This window comes from Amblyomma maculatum, chromosome 2, assembly GCF_055883805.1.
Source record: "Amblyomma maculatum isolate TAMU_Amacu chromosome 2, ASM5588380v1, whole genome shotgun sequence".
Taxonomy (NCBI): Eukaryota; Metazoa; Arthropoda; class Arachnida; order Ixodida; family Ixodidae; genus Amblyomma; species Amblyomma maculatum.
Window position 1 is genome coordinate 167,396,865 of NC_139345.1, and position 7,052 is coordinate 167,403,916.

The following is a 7,052-nucleotide window of genomic DNA, read 5'->3' on the forward strand; positions in this document are numbered from 1 at the left end:
ACCCCAAAAACGACCGAATGATTTCACTTCGGTCCAAGGTCACCATTTCAATATAACAGTTATCCAAGTCTATGCACCAACCATTACTGCTGAAGAAGCTAACGTTGAGAGATTTTGCGCTTACCTGCAATGCCTTTTAGACCGCACTTCATCATCAGACGTCCTTTTTCTCATAGGAGACTGGAAGGCTAAGGCGGTGAGTGAAAAAATATCCGGAATTACAGGCAAGTTCGGTCTTGGGGAGCCAAATGAATCTGGGCAGAGGCTAGTAGAGTTTTGTCAAGAAAACAACCTGACCATAGCGAATACTCATTTTCAACAGCACAAGAGGCGACGGTACACGTGGATTTCACCGGACGGTCTATACAGGAATCAGATTGACTATATTCTTTGCCGGCGGAGATGGAGAAGCGCTATACAAGCAGTAAAAACAAGGCCTGGGGCCGATTCTGGCCCCGATCATCACTTCTTGTTGGCAAATTTAAGCTTCGAATGAGGAAAACGCAGAAAACTAAACGGCCTTTCAGGTATGATCTGGGTGAAATTCCATCAGAATATGCTGTGGAAGTAAGGAATCGATCTCAAGAATTAGATCTAGAAGGCTGAGAGTCTGAAGAGATGTGGACTGCTGTTCGTGATATAATACAAGAAGTTGATACTAAGGTAGTTCCAAAGCAGCAAGAAATCCAAGAAAGCAAACTGATTATCTGAAGAGGCTTTGCATATAGCTGAGGAAAGGTGGATGGCAAAAGCTATGCGGGAAAGAGAAAGATACAAGGTTCTCAATGCGGATTTTCAGAAAATAGCAAGGAGAGATAAGAATGCCTTCCAGAACATACAGTGTCAAGCAGTTGAGGACAACAGCCAATTGAGTAACACAAGAGCTCTGTATAAGACAATCAAAAATATCAAAGGAAGTTCCTGTGCTAACCTGGGCGTGATAAAAGATAAACGATACAGGGACCGCACTGAAGCGTCAGAGATAAAGAAGAGGCAGCAGGAATGCACTGAGGAACTGTACAAGAAGGACCCGGATGTGTAAACCCAAAATAAGACTGCTGTGAGTACTGTTCTCGAGCCGGGCATCCTGAAGAGTGAAGTTGAAATGGCCTTAGCCAGCCTTACGAAGAACACAGCTAGCGGAATTGATGGTATTCCAGCTGAGTTGCTTCAAAACCTCAACTATGGCGCTGTTAACTTTCTGTATACATTATGTCAACAACATTGGACAACCCTGCAGTGGCCACAGAACTATAGGAGGACAGTTTACATCCCCATTCCAAAAAAAGGTAATGCCAAAGATCGTTTCAACTACCACACGATCGCGCTTATTTTGCATGCTAGCAAGGTGATGTTGAAAATCCTCCAAGGTAGGTTGCGGCAGTATGTGGATCGGGAGCTTCCGGACGTGCAAGCTGGGTTTCGCAACGGCAGAGGAACTACAGAACAGATATTGAAAACCTTCGCTGGATCATGGGAAAAGCAAGAGAGATCCAGAAACCCATCTACTTCTTCTTTATTGATTATGCGAAAGCGTTTGACTGCGTAGATCACAGCAGACTGTGGCAAGCTCTCCAAGAGACGGGAGTTCCAATTCACCTCATCTGTCTCCACAGGAACCGGCATGAAGGGCAAGAGGCCACAGTCAGAACTGGGCATGGCCATACTGATTGCTTTCTGATTGAGAAAGGAGTGCGACAAGGCTGCATACTGTCGCCCTGCCTCATGATGCTTAGTGCATCATGAGGAAGGCCTGTCTGGACGAGTCTTCAGCTGTAGTGAAGATTGCTGGAAAGCGTATCAACAACCTTAGATATGCGGATGATACCACTTTAATGGCAGAAAGTGAAGTGCAACTCAAAAGACTTCTGATGCGCGTACAAGAAGAGGGCGAGAAGCTGGGGCTTAAACTGAACATTAAAAAGACAAAGATCATGGCGTCTTGCCTTATCAAGTCCTGGAGCATCAAGGGACAAGAAGTGGAAGCTGTGACAGATTGCCTCTTCTTGGGCTACAAGATTACCCCGGAAGGAGACTGCAGCCATGAAAGTAAGAGACGCCTGCTTCTGGGAAAGCGAACCATGGCTAGCCTTGACCGCCAAGTAAAGAGCAGAGACATTAGACTGCCAACCAAGATCCGTATAACACATGCTATGGTCTTTCCAGTTTTGATGTGTGGATGCGAGAGTTGGACTGTGAAGAAGGCTGACCGCCGAAGAATTGACGCGTTTGAATTGTGGTGCTGGCGGAGACTCTTCAGAATTCCTTGGACGGCCAGAACATCAAATCAGTCGATATTGTCGATCATAAACCCTGATTGCTCATTGGATGGTCAAATTTTATAGTTAAAGCTCAGCTACTTTGGTCATCTGATGAGAAGACAGGAGTCGCTGGAGAAAGATTTGATATTGGGAAAGGTTGAGGGTCACCGGAGAAGGAGTAGGCAGCGAACACGATGGTTAGATGGCATCCTCGAGGCGCTGCAGATGAAGTTATGTGATGTTAGGAAGATAGTGAGAGACCGGAAAGGTTGGCGTGATATTGTCCATAAGGTCACGAAGAGTCGGACACGACTGAACGCCTGAACTGAACTGATTGAGAACGCGTCATGGAGCACTCGTTAAAAAAAGCGCTGGAAGCAATGTTTGAAGAGCTAGAAGATCATCTGCCGGCCAAAAATGGAGACAAGGAAAAAAAAAAGAAAAAAGACTGCCGTAAGATATCTCAACAAAAACCAAAGTTTATGACAGTTTTACACGCAATTACTTATAGCACAACTGCTACGTATGAGCCGCACCACCGTTTGAAAGGAGTAGGCATGCTTGGAGGGGCTCTTAAACCGCTTTTGTTGCTCATTTCAGCCCATAACTTCAAAAATATAGTGTTGAAATGATTAAATAAAAGAAAACATTTTGCTTTGCGGGTTTTACCTGCAATATTTTCATATCAAACACCGGTTTATCTGTGAAAAGGGGTGGAGAGGGTGAATCAAAACTTGCAATACGTATTACATTTATCGTGGCTGCGGTGGGTTGTGTGAAAGTGCCGCCGCTTCCCCCTGTTATTAAAGAATGGAGCATCTATGTGCTCATGGGCAGACCTTCAATTTCGCTACAATATTGCAACTGGTATACCAGATAACACTAGAAAGATGGTAATTTTGGAACCCTAGGAGGATATGTGCTCTCCACAATGTTGGGATAAGCCCTCCTCCAATATTCAAATACCCTAAAGGCCCGGGCGGGCATTACATGGGGGGGGGGGGGGGGGGAGGGGGCGGAAAGTGGGACAACAGTACAAACAATGCATCCAAAATTGCGATAAGTATACAGTGGTTACCAATATAGCCAGGCGCAAAATGTTGAAAAGCTAGTGCTTCAAACACTCAAATAAAGATACAGATGGCACCCAACATTCACGTTTTTCGAAGAGCAGCGCTTTAATACGAACATAAAAAAAGAAATGCAAAGATGAAGGTTACAGCTCGAAGTGATTTTTTAGTCCGGTTACAAACATTTCATAATCACTGGAAGATGCAATGGTGGCAGGCAGCAGATTCCATTGACGGATGGCGAGGAGGAGAGGCGAGTGAAAGAACAGATTGGTTCGAGCAAAGATGGGTTGCACTTTCAGTTGGTGATCAATGCGTGGGAATACATGATGAGCCGGCGTGATATGATACAACGCAAAGGAAGAATTACTATAATATAATTTGTAGAAAAAGGACAGTAAGGAAAACATTCTCCGTCTTTCAAGAAGAGGTAAGTTGAGGGCTGTTTTTATTTCAGTTATACTTGCTGATCGCGAATAGTTTTTAGATATGAAACGGGCGGCTTTATTTTGCAGACTCCAATTTTGTTAATAGGTATGCTTGATGAGGGCTCCAAATTAAAGAGGCGTACTCCAATTTAGAGCGCACTAATGTGGTGTATGCTAATAGCTTTGTGTCTGGATTAGCTAATCGCAGGTTGCGTCTGAGGAAGCCGAGTGTTTTGGAAGCCTTATTGATGACCGTATCTAAGTGACAGTTCCATGAAAGGTCTGATGCTAAATGTACACCTAAATACTTTATGATGGGTACCGATTCAATACGCATGTTGTTCAAAGTGTAATGGAATGGTTGGGTGTTAGATGTTGTAGTAAATCTGACAAGTTTTGTTTTAGAGGTGTTAATTTCCATTTGCCATTGTGTGCACCAATTGTTGATCTTATCAATGTCTGATTGTAAATGAGTACAGTCTGAAAGATCAGTTATCTGTCTGTATACCACACAATCATCAGCAAATAATCTGACCGTGGAATTTAGGTTATTACTGATATCATTTATATAAACTAAGAACAAGATAGGTCCGAGTACAGACCCTTGCGGCACTCCAGATTTAACGGGGGAGTGGGAGGAAGAATGGCTGTTAACAAAGACTGATTGATAGCGATTAGCCAAAAAACTCCTTATCCAACAAATAACCTTATAATTTATGTTTAAATTTTCAAGCTTCTTTATTAGACGTATGTGTGGGAATTCGTCGAATGCTTTGGCGAAATCTATAAATACGGCGTCTATTTTAGAGTGCATATGAACAGCATGATGAAGGTCAGTAACCAATTCAAATAGTTGTGTGCCGCAAGACCTACCATGTAGGAAGCCGTGCTGATTGGGAAAAAAAGAAGTTATGCTTCACAAGATCACCCATTATGGCGGAGGAGATTATGTGTTCTAGCAATTTCCAGCTTATATCGGTTAAAGAAATTGGTCTGTAATTTGATGGCAGAGAGGCATCACCAGATTTAAAAATGGGTATGACACGCGCAATTTTCCAGTCGTATGGTACACAACCCGTATCAATGGATTGCTGAAAAATAGCAGCTAAGATGGAGCACATTGCAGATAAACATTCTCTGTTGCTTGGTGGGGACGTGGGATGTAAAGCATTTATTAAACAACAGGCGGTCATAAGAGAAAGGTACAATGGGATGGACCCAATTGTCTTCGAGGAGCTCAAGTTAAATTTAAAAAAAAAAAAACGCAATCGTAGCGATTTTCCTGATTAGGGATCGCTGGATTATAGAACCAGAAAAAAAGAAAAACAAGCCGTCTTCTTCGGTAAGCACCTGGATTCCCAATGGGATTTTTCGGTTTTCCGTTATCGTGGTTACCATGAGTTCCGAGGTCACGTGTGTGAAACAACTTGATTAGCGTTCGAAGTTATGGTCCCCTGATTTGGCTGACTTCAGCAGCATCAGACATGTGAAACGTGACACTGCAAGGCAGAGCACAAGCGTGCCTATGCTCACGGTCTGGCTTCAAAGACACAAATGTAATGCAACAATCGTTTCCGGACAAAGCGAGGAACAACAAAGACAAACTTCCCAACCTTTATTATCGAACGAAGCCGGACATGACTAAAGACTGCGTACTTCCGGTCTCTCAACGGTAGGGCCCGTAACTCTATATTTTGTCATCGCTGGCAGCCTCTCAACGAGTTAAAAGGCGATTGCTGCTGAGAAGTGTGTTTGAACACAACCTTAAGGTAACACACACTCACTGAACGCATGAAATGATTACTGTGAACGTAATTGCAAGTGAAATCGTTGTCATACCGTCCCCTCCTGGCTCCGCTCACAGCTGAATTTGCGGTTAGTATGCTAATAAATAAATATGACATAATGACACTTAAAGGGAACACAGCCCAGGAAATCGATTAGTAATGTATTTGAATATTGTGAATAGTCAAAAAATGATTTCAGAAGAACGTTGCTCCACAACGGCCACCTTTTTTTCGTAATTGTTTCACGAAGTCTTGTTAGTACGTCAATGTAGTAGTGTTGATTAACAGTCTGACCACTGGGAACCCACTCAATCATTACAGTTGCACTCTTTTTTTGTTAAGCTACACGCTTAGTCTCGTTTCTTTTGTGTCACACCACGTAAAAGCAGCTGCAAGGTTTGCCTCACTCTCTTTGGTAAAATGTCAGTGTACGCATGTAGACGTTCTCGTCTAATAATCGCCTATTGTTCCACTGTGCGTAACTCAAGTGCCCGGTGTTGTGCCAGGCCGGCTGAAGCCCTCGGGCATTAAGGCCGGGCATGCTTCACTGCGTCACCGGTCTGTGTAGCGCCGCCGTGTCGCGGGAAATACGTTCCTCTATTCCCCATGCGTTAGGGGTTTCGCGAGGAAGGCGACCTCGACAAGCGGGATTGAAGGAACCAGCATGCTGCTCAAGTATGCGCAGGCCTGGATGCGCGGCCGAGCATCGGTCGCTTGGTGCCATCGACTTCGATATGGGTCCCGGGACCTGTGGCCCCGTTCCTGCCACCTTGGGACCGCAGTTGCATTTCGATCGCCTACTGCCTGACAGTGATTTGGGACTGCGTGGGCGGGGCCTGACGAGTGAAAGGCACGCGAGTGTTTTAGGACATGAGTGTGTGGCGAAGCGACTGAGGGAGATTGCTCGAGAGGCTCTAACGGAGGCAGGCTGCCGTCCTGCTCTCCGAGTTCTTTGTTCCTGATATAAATATCTGTATAAAGCTCTTTTAATTTGTTCTTCTCAACTCGGTCTCGTATCGTCCACTTGATTGCTGTTCCCAACCCGACACCACGCTAACCGTGATTCACGATAACTGGTTAGCAGCTATGGGATGGACAAGTCAGCCACCGGCTCCAAAAGAGCTCGGCAGCAACGGGACTGACGGCCACTAGCTACCTTGACAAGGTGAGTGCCTGAGATTCACTTCGCATTTCGCCAAACCTCCCAGCAAAGAAAATCGTTAGGTGGGATTGGGATTTTCGGGAAATTAGTTTCAGTGTATTTTGAGTTTATTGTTTTTTCGCCAAAGTGTACAGGCGGTTTCACAACGCACGGTGTAAAACTAGGATGGGAAAATTCAAGGTACGGGAACTTCGCAAAGTTTGCGATCAGTTGGAACTTTCGCTGGGTTCTGCAAAACGAAGGAAAGATATTCTGGAGGTTATGAGTCGGGAAGCAGTGACAGTTGAGGAGGCCGGAGAGGCATGGGAAATCATTGTAGAGCGCCGTGTGGAGCAGAAAAGACG

The 7,052-nt window shown here is 44.8% G+C and overlaps 1 pseudogene; it reads right to left on the reverse strand.

The window, feature by feature from the left end:
- Positions 1-3,477: 3,477 nt before the first annotated feature.
- LOC146200381 (uncharacterized) lies at positions 3,478-4,180 on the reverse strand (annotated as a pseudogene).
- Positions 4,181-7,052: the final 2,872 nt, after the last annotated feature.